We start from the raw sequence: 17,575 nt of genomic DNA, 5'->3' as shown, positions 1-17,575 counted from the left end.
TAAGCCTTGTAAGATGATGAGATCCCAGGGCAGGGTTGAGCCCTGCAGCATGGCTAGAGTTCGGAGTGGGATGAGTCCCGTGATGCAGAGAGGATTGTAACGGGGTTGAGCCCCATTATGCAGAGAAGATTGTAGCGGGGTTAAGCCCCATGATACGGAGAAGATTATAGCGAGGTTGAGCCACGGGATGCGGAGAAGATTGCAACAAGGTTGAGCCCTGTGATGCGGAGAAGATTGTAGCAGGGTTGAGCCCCGTGATGCAGAGAAGATTGTAGCAGGGTTGGGCCCTGTAGTGTGGTTAGGGTTCGGAGCGGGGTTGAGCCCCGTGACACAGAGAAGATTGTAGCAGGGTTGAGCCCTGTGGTGTGGCTAGAGTACGGAGCAGGGTTGAGCCCCGTGATGCAGAGATAACACTGTACTGGTGCAGTTGACATCTGTAACAAGGATGAGTTCAATATCTACAGGAACGAAAAGACAACAGGTAAAGTTCAGCAAAATGATGAAAGCACAATGATGGAGCAAAAAGCAATACTTAGACAATAAGAATGCTGGGCTCTGTAGTGCAGTGGATAACTGGCATCAGAAGTTCATCTGGAATATAACAAAGTCCACAGCAATCCACAGGCACAGCAGGGATCTGGCAGGAGTCCAAGAAAACACCTGAAAGCAATGTTGTACAGACACTGAGACACAGTTAGTAACAGGCTTTATACTAGAGGTCTGTTTTCCATAGGAAGTTTCAGAACATGTGACCCAAATGGAATCAGGTTTGAAATAATGAGCAATCTAGGAATCCCACAACCTGATGACACCTGGGAAACAGATGATCACTTTAACACTCTATCCCCTGAATGAGAAGCATGCCAGCAAGCAGGATAGCTCCTCCAACAACCACAATGGAACTTTGGCAAAAGTAGCCTATCTTTATGTACTGAAATAGTCGCAGTCCTGACACAGTCTCTTAATTATCCTACTTTATCCCCTGAGGATGTTGATTCCCTCCATCAGCCTTTCATTGTAGAGGAGGTGGATCAGGTGATTTCTTCATTCCTGGCTGGCAAGAGCCCTGGTCCGGACAGTTTTTCTATAGCATACTATAAAGTTTTTAAAGCCAGATTGCCCCCCCCCCTGTTGACTCATGAATTTAACTCCATTTCGGAAAGAAACCATTTCTCCAAGCAATTGCTGGAAGTGCATATTACTGTTCTCCCAAAGGAAGGTAAAGACCGTACCTTAAGCCCTAGCTACAGGCCAATTTCACTCCTAAACATTGACCTGCAACTGTTTGCTAAACTTTTGGCCAATCAGATGAAATTTCTACTCCCTAACTTGATTCATGGTAACCAGGTGGACTTTGTCCTTGGCTGTGAGGCTAGGGACAACACCACAAAAGTCATTAAGCTGACTCATTAATCCTCTCTCTCATCTTCAAAGTCAATTATTTTATCGACTGATTCTGAGAAGGCATTCGATCGATAGACAGGCATTTTGCGGCATTTAGGTTTAGGTTCTACCTGTTTTCATAGAATTTTAGCTCTATACTATGCTCCCTCAGCAAGAATTAGAGTGAATCCTCTCTCTGATATGTTTGATATATCAAACAGCATGAGACAGGGATGCTCACTGTCTCCCCTTTTGTTTGTTCTCTGTATAGAAGCCCCTGAGAGGGCAATTCACCTCAACACAAATATTTCCAGTGTCTGCATTGGTGGTCAGGAACATAAGCTTGCTCTACTCGCTGATGACTTATTGGCCCTGGTCACTAACCCAGTTACTTCCCTTCCTAACTTACTATTGGAGTAGCAGAAATTTGTCTCTCTCACAAATTTTAAAAGAAACTACTCCAAATTCATAGCTATGAATTTTGACTGCACCTTCACCTTTAATTGAAAACTTGAAACAGTCTTATCACTTTGCCTGGCATCCTACCAGGCCTAAATACTTGGGAGTATATTTAGCTATGGATCTTTCCCAATTGTTCTCGAACAATTTTATCCCTTTGCTACAGTCTATTCGCTCTGATTACAACAGTTGACGCAAAAAATGTTTGTCCCCAATTGGCAGGATAAATGTAGTTAAAATTAATTTTGTTCCTAAAATTTTGTTCTTATTGCAAACTCTCCTAAGCCATATTCCCCCAAAATGGTTCACTTAAAAATTCAATGTCTCATTCACAGGTACAGTATGTTTGGGGCTGTCCCACACTGCATTTTAAACATGATATTCTATTTAGACACAAATACCACGATGGTCTACAGCACCCCCATATCACCAGCTACTATCATGTTATAATGCTAAATGGAGTACTTGAGTGGACCCAGGCAAAGGATTCCAAACAATGGATTAGCTCATACTATAGAAATCATGCCATGGCTTCCTAGCCTTTCTACAGTATACCACCGCACCATTTCCCATACCCTATGTTGCTTGAAGAAATGACAACAGCTCCCTCACATCTCATCTAAGATCTCCTCTCTCACAGCCTTTCTCTTCAACTCTGATTTTCCCCTGGGCCTCCATGCCCCCTCTTTTAAAAATGGTCAGCAGCGGGACTCAGTTAGGTCAGATGGTGTGTTTGTCTGGGGTGCACCCATTTACTGAGCTCCAATCATCCTGGGATCTTACCCATGCAGACTTTTGAAAATACCTTTAAAGTTGACACTTAATTTCCTCTTCGTGTAAATGCTCAGATCTCTCTACAGCTCCCACCATATTTGAATCTTCATGCTTATCCACTCAGATGCCTTCCCACACTATTTCCATGTTATATTCTTTAATTGTTGAAAAGCTTTTTAACTCTCCTGCACCTTTCACAAAAGCGGGGAAAAAGATATCCATGATAAGGTTCCTGATATTGAATGGGAAATTGTCTTCCATAATACCTTTACCAGCTCATCATGTACGGCCACACTTGAGACTCTTTACAAAGTTATCTCCTATTGGTACAGATACCCTTCACTTTAAATAAAATGTACCCAGGAGTTGAAACTAAGCCCCCAGTAGTCTTCACCATATTTGATGGGACTGTCACTTCCTCATCCCTTTTTGGAGGAAAGTTTTCAAATGCTCTGAGTCTATTCTTGGAGCAGAAGTTCCTAAAGATCCAGGGTTTTGGCTTTTAAACATCACATTTACCTCCCCGACCTCCTATAAACATTCCCTATTAAGGCATCTAAATACAGCAGCTAAAGCTGTCATACTAGTCCTATGGAAGTAACCTCCCCTCCCTCCATTAAAGATTAGTTCAGGAAGATAGAATACTACATGGATATCATATCCTTTTCTATATGTAAACTTACCAATTTTGCAGCCATTGGGTTCCCGTTATTGAAGTTCAAAGAAAGCCCATTGTATGCTAGCCATATGGGGTTACCTACCTCTTCTGCAACGTCTGCGCCTTAGCCCCCTCATTCCCCAACAGATGAACATAATCAGACTCTGATGTCTTTCACTTCTTGACATTTAGCAATGTACCTCCCTCCCTTTAGTTTCCTTCCAAACCTCCCCTCTGGTAAATGTTTCCCCTATCTCCCCTTTTCCCTGATTCCTTCCTTTATCTTATCATACATGTGCATTGCTATTCTTTTTGTAATATGTTTGTTCCATTCTCATTTGGAATATTATGTATGACTCTCTATATTTGTCTGTATAATATATATTTTTTTCTTTCTGCATGTATTCCTTTTTGATTATGTACACCTTTTTTTCAATAAAAAATTAGATTGTATAAAAAAGAAAACACAGAGGGCTAGATTTAAGTCTTAACTTGTAAATCTTTTCAACCTTCGGCATGCCACATACAAAAATTCTGCACACCCAATGTGGCAAGTCTGCCAGGGGTGTCCCCTGGCATAGGCTATCCAACAGTATGGGTTGCATGCAGGATGTAGTACCCAAATGCAAAACAGCATTTAAGCAGGATAACAAAATCTTAATTCAAGGTATACTTCTAATGTGGTAGTTGCAGCAGCTTTGGGGGGTAAATGGTAGTGTGTATTCTAGATCTTAGTGCAATTTTTAATCTATACAATGGTAATATTGCAATATTTTTTATCAATACAAGATTAATCAATACCTAATACCTATATAGAATTTTGGTTTCGCTTCACAATACATTTATATTTGTGGCATTTTCCCCTTAAGTTTTTTTTTCGTTATATTGCTTTGATTGGTATTTCTTGTATGTTACACCAGCTGTTTGGTACAATGAGTAACCCTGTTGTGGCATATAGCTATACAGTAAATCTAATATATACGAGTCTATAGCTTTTTAAACTATAATGTTTTTTTATGTATCTAAGCTATTTTCTTGCACATCATGCCACTATGTTATCAGTAAAGACATAACAGTCTGAGAACTGCCAGGATCATGAGAAATAAAGGTGTTCCTGGTATGCATTGGTTAGTACCTGGCAAAAGTGGTCCAAAGAGAAATAACTAGTTAACCAGCGACAGAGTCATTGGGGCCCAAGGTTCATTGATGAGCATGAGGAGCGATAGTTAGCCAATATGGTCCTGTCCAACAGAAGAGCTACTGTAGCACAAATTGCTGAAACATTACTTGACATGTACCACCTACCTTAACATTGTTGTAGACCAAGTACACCCCTTAATGGCAACAGTATTCCCTGATGGCAGTGGCATCCTTTAGCAGGATAATGTGCTATGCCACACTGGAAACAATGCTCAGGATTGGGTTGAGGTACATGAAAAAGAGTTCAAGATGTTGACTTGGTCTCCAAATTCCTCAGATCTCTATCCGATCAAGCATCTGTGGGATGTGTTGGAAAAACAATTCAGAACCATGGAGACCTCACCTTGCAACTTACAGGACTTAAAGGATCTGCTGCCGGCATCTTGGTGCCAGATACCACAGGATGCCTTCAGAGACCTTGTGGAGTCCATGCCTTGAAGGGCCAGTGCTGTTTTTTTGCTACACAAGGTGAACTTACACAATATTATGCAGGTGGTTTTAATGTTATGGCTGATCGGTGTATCAGGGAAATGTACTGTAACTGGTCTTTTGGTACAGTATGTCAAGTTGTAGAATGATTGGTACGGGATACGATCAGCATGTTGATGGTCACAATGTTAACATTCATAAGGTCCACAGTGCAATGCCACCAGTTATGTTAATATTGTTGAAATGCTAATGGCTAACATGTGGACATCTGCACAGTGTTGACATGTTCCACCGTATTACACCATATGGAGTTTCTTTTCCATTTATATGTATAGAATTTCAACTGGAGATAGAGAAATCCGGTCACATGGCAACCTGAATCTGGGAAGTTTAATGTACCCCCAAAGGCGATTTGTGTCTACCCCACGTGTAGATCATATTTTCTGGTCGGGATTTTGTATTATATATATGCTAAGTGGACAAAAGTTTGACTATATTACCCTATGTGGTTTCATATGTTTTTTTTCTGGGGAAACACACCGCTTCAATTGAAAGATGAAGATCCCCAGTGTGGAGAACTTTAATCTCTCAAGGAGTGTTATCATCTAGCACCTGAAGATCCATTTGGTGATATTTCTGTTATATATGTGTTCTTGGGGGGTGTTCTGGTGACACTACCACACCAACGTATACTTAGGCTGCTGTATCTGTGCGCACTGGTCTCCGTCTAACTCTTGTATCCATGTTCACAATGTCGACATAGCAAATATCATCAAGTGAAATGCTGACATTTTGCAAAATGCTGATATTAGGTTTATGGTTAGTTTTAGGGTTGGATTTAGGGATAGGAAAACACCACCTCAATCTCAGTTATGTGTCATTAGCTGTAACCTGCGACATTAGGAGCAGCCGTCTGAACATTAGCCGCAGCTGCAGGGTTATAGTTTAGGTTTAGTGTTAGGGTACTTAGCTTCGCAATCGCTGAAACAGCCGACACACTGCCGATTGTCAACATTGCTTCGACATTTAATCAGTATCAACAAGCTCAAGGTTGAAATGGTCAATGTTAAAATGCTAAACATGTTGACATGTTACTTGTCGCCATAATGACCATGTATTCAATTTGGAGCAAAAAGCCGAAATCGGCGAAAAAGTTTCGCCAATGACATCACTTCGCCAGGCGGAAAAGTATCGCCGTATTCAATTTCAAAAACTTTCCGCCTAGGTGGAAAGTCAATGCAATGTAATAGGCAAAAAAGTTTTGCTTATGAATAGCAGGCGGAAAAAAGTGCAGAATTGGGTTTAGGGGTGCAACATTTCTGGAACCCCCGTGCAGCCTTCAGACAGTCCCCCAAAGATAAACTGCATCAACTTATTTTTAAAAAAAGACTTAAGAATACCCCAAATTTTTACTTTCATTTTGGGGGTAAAAAAAAAAAATGTATTGCAGGTGTTTGCGGCAGGTGGATTTTTTGCGTATTTTAAAACGATACTTTAGCAACTTTAAAATATGCTACCCCCCATTTTCAGGTACCCAAAATTTGCAGCGACTAGTTAATTTCTCCAGAAAATAAAACAAACAAATAAAACAAAATACTATTCTTCACCACTTATGCAAATACGCAAAACAGCGCCTATTGAGACCATTTAAAAACACCAAATACCTTCAGCAGGCCAATTTGGGGGTATCCATTGTCAGGGCCGGATTAATAATGGGGCGGGTGGAGCTGCAGCTCCAAGCCCACCATTTAAATAGGCCCACAGGATCCAGACACCGCTGTGCAGACAGGAGAAAAAAAAATTCCTTGCAAACACTGCATTGAATCTGACCTGACAACGGAGGATCTGGAGCCGTACCATTGCATAACAACACCCCACCCCCCCTTGGCCATCCGAAGCTCCCCTCCTCCCCTCGGCCGTCCGAAGATCCCCCCCTCGACCGTCCGAAGCTCCGCCCCCTTGACAGTTTGAAGCCGCGCCCCATGTCACCCGAAGCTCCGCCTCCAGGTCACCAAAGCCCCGCCCCCACAGCCTGGTCATGCTAAAGCAGCTCCCTTTGGCCGACCACAATTGCCTCCCCTGGGTCACCAGAAGCTCCGGTAACGGGGCCATCTGAAGCCCCGCCCATTCCCCTTACCCAGGGCCCTTTTCACAGCTGGCCCTAGGCTTGGACACAGAAATTAGGAGAAGTCAACGCTGCGGATGGAACGCAGAGGCTGAGCTGAATTGCATGGGAGGAAAGGCAGCTGTCACCAGCCATGAGAAAAGAGCAGCATGTATTACCAAACAGGTTAGTCTGGCACCTACATGTGAGTGTATTTGTCTGTTTACTGTACACTGTCTGTTTGTATGTATATATGGTTGTGTCTGCATGTTTATCTGTATGTGTGTGTATATGTATTTATATGTATGCATGTAGGTCAGGCTTGACTACCTTCCCGATTTGGCCGGGAGCCTCCCGAATATCGGGTGCCGCTCCCGGCCCCCCGGAAAGGCAGGCAAGCCGACCCTCCCTACCCCCCCAGAGTAAACTAGAAACCCCAGCAATCGGGGGGGCCAGTGACGCGATTCGCGTCATCATGGCCTCGCCCCATGCTTCACAATACCGCTATTTTCGGCAATGTGGCATCATTACCCGGCCATGCCCCCCTCTGTGCGCAGACATTCAGCTCCCTGTCGGAGCTGAATGTCGGCAAGTATGATGTAGGTTCTTCTAAATAACAATATGTAGAGGACAATCAATAGTGGTACTCTGGAGACGTGGTATACTGTAAAGTGAAACAACGTCTTCATTCCATTCAAAGTTTCAGGCCTCTGTCGTCATCAGATCCCTGAAAGAGGCCCAAAATGTTGGATGGAATAAAGACGTTGTAGTAAGCCTCTAGAGTGCCGCCTTTGATTGTCCTCTATATATAAATATATATATATATATATATACATACATACACACACACACACAACATGTAGAGGGGCACTCACAGTTCCGTAAAGGTAGTGCCGGGGTGCCTTCTTTAGAATTGATGCAGCATACCAGTGTCCATATAGATCATGAACAAGCGGCACTCCACGGACTTTGTAAATAGAAAAACAGTTGTTTTATTGCCAAAGTTTCAAAGCCTTTAAGGCCTTGCCATCAGGGTATAAAAGTGTATACCCTGATGACAACTGACTTTCTATTTACAAAGTCTGTGAAGTGCCGCTTGTTCATGATCTATATGGACACTGGTATGCTATATTATATATATATATATATATATATATATATACAGTATATATATATATACTCCAAACTGCACAGCACTCTCCTTACCATCAACTAAAAACTGCCGTGGTGCCTGCTAACATATCATGCACATAGTTCCAATAATGACATTGCACAGCATCGTTGAGCAACGTTTTGGGCTTTAATGCCCTTCGTCGTGTGTATGCAGCCTGTCGAAGGGCATTAAAGCCCGAAACGTTGCTCGACGAAGCTGTGCAATGTCATTATTGAACAAGACTGCTGAGTGCTGCTTATTGGAACTATGTATATATATATCCACAGTATTTGGTTGGCCCTAGATTTATTGGTATAGTGCACATTTATTCAACCTTTTCAGCTTTTAGTGATCCATACTGTAGTTGCCATTTTAGTGAGTACTAGCTGGATTCTATATGTATTTTTATCAATTTAGTTGGTTACTTCCTGAGCCTGCGCACCATGCTGGAGTGCAAACAGGAAGTGCCTTATGGAGCATACACACGGTCAGATGTGTCAGATGAACGATTTGAATGATCTGAACGATTTGATGAACGATTTGACCAACGATTTGAACGATTTGAACTATGAATGATTTTGGACTGCAGTAAAATGAATGGAATCATCCAAATCTCACTACAAACACATCAGATGTCAGATATCGTTATCTGACCATCAGGAACGCGCATCGTATCGTTCATCGTTAAGACATGTCAGATATGTACGATTTTCCTTCAGATATGAATGATTGAACGATTTTTTAAATCGTTATCGTTCAGATCTGAAGAAAAATATGACAGTGTGTATGCACCATTACAGTGTACTTCCGGTCATGGTTCGGAGACTATGCGGCGGTCTGCTACTGACAGGTGAGTGGTGTAGGACCTTGGTAGTGGCTGTCAGGGGTACTGTGGATGTTGGAAGCAGGTACACAGTACTCGCATAACCTGTTTTGTTACTTCCTGTGATAGTGTAATCCAGTTGAGCGCACATAGGAAGTGTGGCGCCGAGCACTTCTGGTCATGGACTGGAGCTATTATATAAGTGGCCGCAATTTACCCACATTATCTATACTACATGTGGCTGATTATGCATGTTAGCTAGCCCATTATTATATACTGAGTTTTGGTTTTGTTAGATATAATACATAGGGCCGTATTCAATTAGCCGCGAAAAGTCAGGAAGGTTTCGCCTGCCCACACTTTGCCTACATCGCGTGTTTTGACCGCAGAAACTTATCGGGCGCCCCCCCGCTATTCGCAGTATTCAATTCTAAAGGAGGCGAAAACGGGTCCTGGCGATACTCAAACAGGCGAAAAGTGCTGTAAAAAATGGGGAAATCAGTCTGACACCCCCCAAAAGATGCACTAATATTGGGGATCAATATAGATTTCCCCGAATAGTCCTGCTGATGTATTTGGCAAGTACTGTCAATTGCCTCCAATTGCACAAGTGGTGAAGAATGGTATTAAGCAGTTTTTTTGGATAAAATAAGTAGTCCTGTCACATTTGGGGTACTTGAAAATGGGTGCAAGCATGGTTTAAAATCGCAAAAGTGATGTTGTAAAAACGCACCCTCAGCAAGCACCTGCAATCAAAAAAACACCTCCCCCCATACTTGCAGACCCCCCAAAAGTCTATTTCGCTAGTTTAAAAGTTTGTACCCCCACTTTGCACTTTTTCGCCCCCATTTTCAAATACATTTTTGGGGTGTTCCTAATTTTTTGTAGGGATTTTTTGATGCAGTTATGCTTTGGGGGGCTGTCCCAACGGTGCTGAGTGGTTTCCCGACGTTTGCACCCCAAAACCGCAATTCTGCACTTTTTTTTCACCACCTACTGTATTCATAGGCGAATCTTTTTTGCCTATTACATTGCATTGCGTTGTATTTCCCAAACTATTTTGAATAGAATAGGGCGAAAAGTTTCCGCCTGGCGAGATGACGTCATCCGCTATACTTTTTTGCGTCTAACTGAATACGGCCCTTAGATAGGTAGGCAGTACATGGATGATGTTATTTCTGTTTTTTGATATGAGGAGTGAGTACAGGTAAGTGGCGGGGGTATTTAAATGAGGTTTTAGTCACTGTGGTGATACATAAAGTTTCTTTGTCTGATGTTTTGTCTTGAGAAAGGTATATATATATATATTATATAAAATGTGTGAGTTTGTGTATAGGGAGCTGCTGTAACACTGAAGGGTGATGATGATCAATCACCACCTTCAGCGTTGCAGTGGCTATGGATGTGGGATGCACACTTATAGAAATATGCCAAAACAATTTTGGATTATTTTTCTTTTCTCTTTTTTTTCTTATTAATCTTAACTATTCTAGCCATCAAGGAAAAATAGCCACACACTCTGTGTAGATCACACCCACACATTAGGCACACCCCCGCATCATTAGTCACACCGCCACAGTGCTGGTCATACTTCCCTGCAACGGCACACAATAGGCCCTTTCAAAACTTTCAGCTCCAGGCCCATGTGGACCTTAATCTGGCACTGTCCATTGTGATCCCCCATGTCAGTGCATCTTTTGGGGGGTGCCAGGCTGGTGAAGACTTTTCACCCCATTTTGGTGAAGACTTTTCGCCTTTTTCAAGTATCGCCGGGTGCCATTTTTGCATACTTTCATATTGAATACGGGGAATCGCGGGGACGCCCACGAAGAGTTTCAGCACCCACAACATGAGATGTAGGCGAAAAGTCCACCAGGAGAAAAAGTATCGCAGGTGCGAAACATATCGAATACGGGCAATAGTGTTTAAAAATAGACTTCTAGTTTTTGCATGTCTTCACTTGACAATAGTATCATTTAAGCCACAGGTTCTCAAACTCAGTCCTCAGGACCCCACACAGTGCACATTTTCCAGGTCTCCTCACAATCACAAGTGAAATAATTAGCTCCACCTGTGGATCTTTTAAAATGTGTCAGTGAATAATGAATACACCTGTGCACCTGCTGGGTGACCTGGAAAATGTGATCTGTGTGGGGTCCTGAGGACTGAGTTTGAGAACCACTGATTTAAGCTGTTACATATCTCTAAACTTTAGATAAAGTGGTGTGAATTCATCACCCGCCTCCCTGCCTCTTAAAAGGTGACATTTCAAATATATTTATAACATATTTAAGAAAAACAAATAAAACCAACTATTTAATAAAGCCGCTAAAAGTATTCGTCATTATAGGTATAAATGAGTATGTTATATTAATTAAACATGTTATCACAGTACATGAATCTTTGAATGTGTGATGAAAATAATACAGACTATTTGAGACACAAATAATAATTTGGAGATATGACAATAGATTTTTATATAGACAATGCATTCTATAATAAAGCTCACTGATGTTGTAAGATAGGGTTAAATTGCAATCTGCCTGCACCCACTTAGAGAACTGTTATAATTTGGTCTTATCAGAGGACTTGTTGATTAGATGCTGTGTTTGTAGACTATAGCCTAAATTAGAACACTCATTGTCCAGGGCTAAAGTGAAACTTGCTATTTGAGTACAAGTAATTTTAAATCAGCGATTTAAAGAGGTAGTGGAAAAGTACTGTAATTGACTGCCACAAGTTCTTAATACGATCAGGTGAACAGGGACTGAGAGGCACTTTTGTCATCAAGGTGAATGCTATTTATAGGAGTAGAAAGGCTAAGGGGACTCATTTATAAACTAAAACTTTTCAGGTTAACTGCGTAAGTTTAAAATGCTCAAGGTCAAAAAGATTAAAGTAAAGAGAAATACTGTAAGCAAAGTAATCAGTACCCAGTTCTCAGTTCTCCTGAGATCTGCCTCTACTATTTATTATTAATGACTATCCATTTTACATACTAGTGACAATCAAAATGACAGTAACATACTACAGCAATGCAACCTGGAATAGCATACTTCTTGTCATAAACAATCCAATTGAAAATATTTAAATAAGGCACTCAAAATCTAAATAAACAATTGTTATTGTCAGCTATAGCAAAAACTACTAGAACATAGTTAACAGTCATGATTTCAATTACTCTTATTAGGATGTGTTAGAACCACAGGTTCTACCCAAACAGCATAAACCATTAAAAAGAATTTAAACAAACAAAAGCATTGTAATATGAATAAAGATATAATAGTTGTCACAATTTAAATTGTATTTTGTGGTACCTACATGCTCCTTTAATGTAAGGAGTTGGTATTTTAAAAAGTTGGCAAGGTGTTATGGATCTTGTTTGTTTAATATCCTTGCTTGTGATTGTGGATGGTGAAGCAACTTTCAGCTTCAGGCCTGCCAGAACATGTTTGCAGAGTGAGTCCCATACTTGCCGACAATCAGCTCCTGCCTTCTGGGCGGGAGCTGATTGTCGGCTAATAGCGGGGGGCGGGGCCGGCCATTGGGGTCGGAGCCGGCGGTGGGGCGGCCATTTTGTGTCACACTGGGGGCGTAGCCGGGGGCGGGGCCACATGATCGCATCATCGTGACTCCGCCCCCTTCACAATGCCGTGATTTTCGGCATTGTGAAGCAGGGGGCGGGGCCACGATGACGCGATTCTGCGCGAATCGCGTCACTGGGCCCCCCGCTGCGGGTATTTCTGTTTTTTTCAGGGGGGAGGTGGGGAGGGTCGGAGACTTCAAGGAGGCTTGCCTGCCTTTCCGGGGGGCCGGGAGCAGCACCTAAAAATTGGGAGGCTCTCTGCCAAATCAGGAGGGTAGGCAAGCCTGGTGAGTGCACACCTGTCCAGAGTTAGAGGCTTGCTCCGTGTCCTATAAAGGAGTAATTGACATGGCACTAAGGAGCTCATTCAGACCTGCTCGCTAGATGCGTTCGCTCGTACCCAGCATATGCAAATCCGGATCACACCCAGCAAGGCAGGCGATCGCATGGCAAGGCATAAGCACGCCCACTATGTCTTGACGTGCGATTGCTTTGTGTATGCAGACGCCCACCAGCCTGCAGCCTGTTAGAAGATGCCCACTTGCGCACATCATCTCCAAGAAGTGACTGAAACCATCAGTACATTGAGGACTATTGGATGCGATTGCAGTGCTTGCGGTTGACTATACCCTGCCGCAAGCACTGTGATCACTTCAGTGTGAAATACAACCAGGTGACGTGTACAATGACGTTGCCTGTTAATTATGCATGCCTCTGAAACGGTTTTAAGATGCCGGCTTGCCTGCGTTCGCACCTCCACTCCCCCGTTGTTAATGACCAGCCCCTGTCACCACCCACAAATGGCTTCTCCTGTCCCTCACTCTACTGGGCTGTCTATGCGCAGCGAGTGAACGCTTCCCAATCTCTCGCACTGGTTCACGCACGCGCACTGCGATACATGCGCATCTTGCGAAAATCGGCCAGCTACAAGCGAACGCATCCTAGTGAGCAAGTCTGTATCAGCTCCACAGTGCTATGTGATTCATCTCCTTTCCTATAATACTGATCTGAGCCTGTCTGATATCTTTTATTGACCTCTGGCTTTGTTAGACTACCCTTCTGCCTCACAGAGATCTGATAACCTGTCTACTGATCCAACTTGTGGTCTGGACTCTGAGAAATATGACAACTTGTATACTGGTCTGGCTAGTTTTCTGCTCTGAGAGATTTGATAACCTCTCCTCCAATCCAGCTTGTGTTCTGGACTCTGAGAGATATGATAACCTGTCTACAGATCCAGCTTGTGTTCTGGACTCTGAGAGATCTGATAACCTGTTTACTAATTGGGCTTGTGTTCTGGACTCTGAGAGTTTTGATAACTTATCTACCAAACTGGCCTGTGTTCTGGACTTTGTGAGATCTGTTAACCTGTCTAACAATCCGGCTTGTGCTCTAGACTCTGAGAGCTCTTATAACTTGTCTAATGATTCGGCTTATAGGTTTGTTCTGGACTCTGAGACATCAGATAACCTGTCTACTGATTTGGCTTGTGTTCTGCTCTGAGAAATCTGATAACCTGACTACCAATCCAGCCTGTGTTCTGGACTCGCTATGCCTGATAATTTGTATACCAAACTTTGGATTAGTCACTGTATGTCAGTACCAGAAGTCTTAGACTTCACAGGCCTGCCTCCAACACTCAGCAGGTTACTAATTGCTGGACTTCTCAATTAGGAATCCTTAACAGAACCCAGCTAGGTTCAGCCTCTTGCTTGAGATAACATTACACCTCTTTAAGTCTTATCAAAAACCTACAGCCCTGATGACCCATGCAGGGAATTCCGCATCAACCAACAACTACATTATATAAATAAGCTCAGTGCATTTCTACAGGTCCTGAGTATCAGTTGTGTTTCACTAGAGGTTTCTGCTTCAGTACCATACTTCAAGTGTAGTTTGCTTCCAGTGTTGCTTCAACTACTGGTGTCCAGACTCCTCTACAGCAGCACATCCATACCCACAGTTCAGTCAGCAGTGTTTCCAGGCAGAGACCTCATACCAGCTAAGTATTCTGTTGCTTTCATGGTGGGAACCAACTACACTGGGCAGCGATCTGGGTCCTAACTGAGTACAGTCCATATCCTCTTACTGGGATCTCTGGTGAAGTCTGGTGGGGTTCTTAGACTCTGTGCCAGTGTGTTTGGTTGTGCCAATTTCACCTGTTTGCTGTCTGGGTTTGAGTTCCAGGGTTATTGCATTCCCATTCGGAGTTCCCTACCACGTTAGTTCTTATATGCTAAAGACTGCTTATATATATTTGGGGATTTCATTGCACGCTATGCACTGTTCCCACAGTACCAACACATCCATGCCTCTCAATGCATGCTATGCACTGTTCCCACAGTGCCAACACTTTCCTGCCTCTCATTGCACACTATGCTCTGTTCCCACAGTGCCAACACATCCATGTATCTCACTGCATGCTGCACACTGTTCCCACAGTGCCAACATGTTCGTGCCTCTCATTGCATGCTATGCACTATTCCCGCAGTGCCAACACATTCATGCCTCTCATTGCATGCTATGCACTGTTCCCACAGTGCCAACACATCTATGTATCTCACTGCATTCCAACAGTGCCAACACATTCATGCCTCTCATTGCACGCTATGCACTGTTCCCACAGTGCGAACACTTCCATGCCTCTCATTGCATGCCATGCACTGTTTCCACAGTACCAATGTATTCCTGTATCTAAAATTAACTTGGATCACTTATCTTAATAAAGTTGGATGTATTTCCATGTCTCAGTTCAATCTTTATAAATAGCAATAAGATATTTCAGACCAGGAGATATGTAAAGACATACATATGACAATTGTAATATAGTCAGGGTAGGGGGTCCCTCTCCTGGGGTAGATGGACACCTCCTTACAAACAGCAGCCAGGAAACAGCACACCAGTCCAGGGTTTTCATGCAAGCTGGATGGTACCGGTTTTATTGTGCAATATACACAACAAAATAAACAAAACATAAAAATAAATCCTAGCCCGTCTGGGCACTACTAGACATGTTATTCCCTCTCTACAAATGGCAGGGCATACTGCCTTACCACAAACACAGCACTTTCAAATATCACAGTGTGTCATGGCTGCCAACATTTGAGACTCCTGGAGGTAGGCAGGCAGGCCTACTAGGCACAATAAACTAGGGTGGTCTTAGGAATGACCTTTCCATGAAACTCAGAAGCACAGGATAAAAGTAAAATAGAATTTATTCACAAAAGAAATATAATCAGCAAGGTCTCATATAAAGTCTCAAACAGCACAGAGATTCACATATGCAATAATATGTATAGGAGAGAATCATATAAGAACTAACGTGGTAGGGAACCCCGAGTCCAGAATGAGGCAAACACCTCAAAATGACATTAAGGACCTTTGCCAGAATAGAAGCCTGTAGTAATGGAAATCCAGAGCAGATCGGACCCTGCTGAATAGTATAGTTCCGGGACAGGGCCGTGCCCTGCGGTGCAGTGAGAGATGAAGCAAACTTGAGCCTTGTGGAGTAGCGAAGTTGGAGCAGGGTAAAGCCCTGTAAGATGATGACATTCCAGAACAGGGTTGAGCCCTGTGGCGTTGCTAGAGTTCGGAGCGGGATTGAGCCCCGTGATGTGGAGAAGATTGTAGCAGGGTTGAGCCCTGTGGTGTGGCTAAGGTTCAGAGTGGGGTTGAGCTCCGTGATGTGGAGAAGATTGTAGCAGGGTTGAGCCCAGTAATGTAGCTAGGGTTGGGAACGGGGTTGAGCCCCGTGATGCAGAGAAGATTGTAGCGGGGTTGAGTCCCATGATGAGGAGATAACACTGTAATGGTGCAATTGACAACTGTAACAAGGATGAGTTCAATATCCACAGGAACGAAAAGACAACAGGTAAAGTGCAGCAAAATGATGAAAGCACAATGATGGAGCAAAAAGCAATACTTAGACAATAGGAATGCTGGGCTCTGTAGTGCAGTGGATAACTGGCATGAGAAGTTCATCTGGAATATAACAAAGTCCACAGCAATCCACAGGCACAGTGGGGATCTGGCAGGAGTCCAAGAAAAGACCTGAAAGCAATGTTGCACAGACACTGAGACACAGTTAGTAACAGGCTTTATACTAGAGGTCTGTGATCCATAGGAAGTTTCAGAACATGTGACCCAAATTGAATCAGGTTTGAAATAATGAGCAATCTAGGAATCCCACAACCTGATGACACCTGGGAAACAGATGATCACTTTAACACTATATCCCCTGAATGAGAAGCATGCCAGCAAGCAGGATAGCTCCTCCAATGACCACAATGGAACTTTGGCAAAAGTAGTCTATCTTTATGTACTGAAATAGTCGCAGTCCTGACACAGTGTCTCTGAACAAACCTCAGTGTCTGTTTCTCCCCAGGGTATGTGAGACAGTGAACCAACCTAACACAGCTTATCTGAGCCACTTCCAGGTGCAACTACTAATCAGCCTGCTCTCAGACTGAAAGGCCCAACACCTGGAATGGCCTGTGGATGGAGCCCTCCCTTCTCTTCTCACATCCACACCCCTAGGACCCATTATCCGGCTTTTACCAAAAGCCGACACTTCTGGTCTGTTTGGCATAACAGACTTTTCCTGGGGTTTTTGAAACACATATGATAGGAATCTGGGACACACATATATGCCATCCCAGACTTCTCCAGTGCTTCTATCACACAATTTAGTGTAGCAAGTTCCCAATCTTTGTCATAAACAGTACTGTGCAAAAGTTTTAGGCAGGTGTACAAAAATGCAGCAATGCAAAAATGCTTTAAAAATAGAAGTGTTTATAGTTTATTTTTATTAATTAACAAATAAGAAGTGAATGAACAGAAGAGACAGCTAAATCAAATCAAAATTTTGTGTGACCACCCTTTTCCTTCAAAACAGCATAAATTCTTCTAGGTACACTTGCACAAAGTCAGAGATTTTGTAGGATTATAGTCAGGTGTATGATTAACCAATCATACCAAACAGGTGATAATGATTATCATTTTCATAT

Source organism: Taudactylus pleione, unplaced genomic scaffold (assembly GCF_031769625.1).
Source record: "Taudactylus pleione unplaced genomic scaffold, aTauple2 ptg000139l, whole genome shotgun sequence".
Classification (NCBI taxonomy): Eukaryota; Metazoa; Chordata; class Amphibia; order Anura; family Myobatrachidae; genus Taudactylus; species Taudactylus pleione.
The sequence above is the reverse complement of the archived record's forward strand: the minus strand, read 5'-3'. Positions refer to the sequence as shown.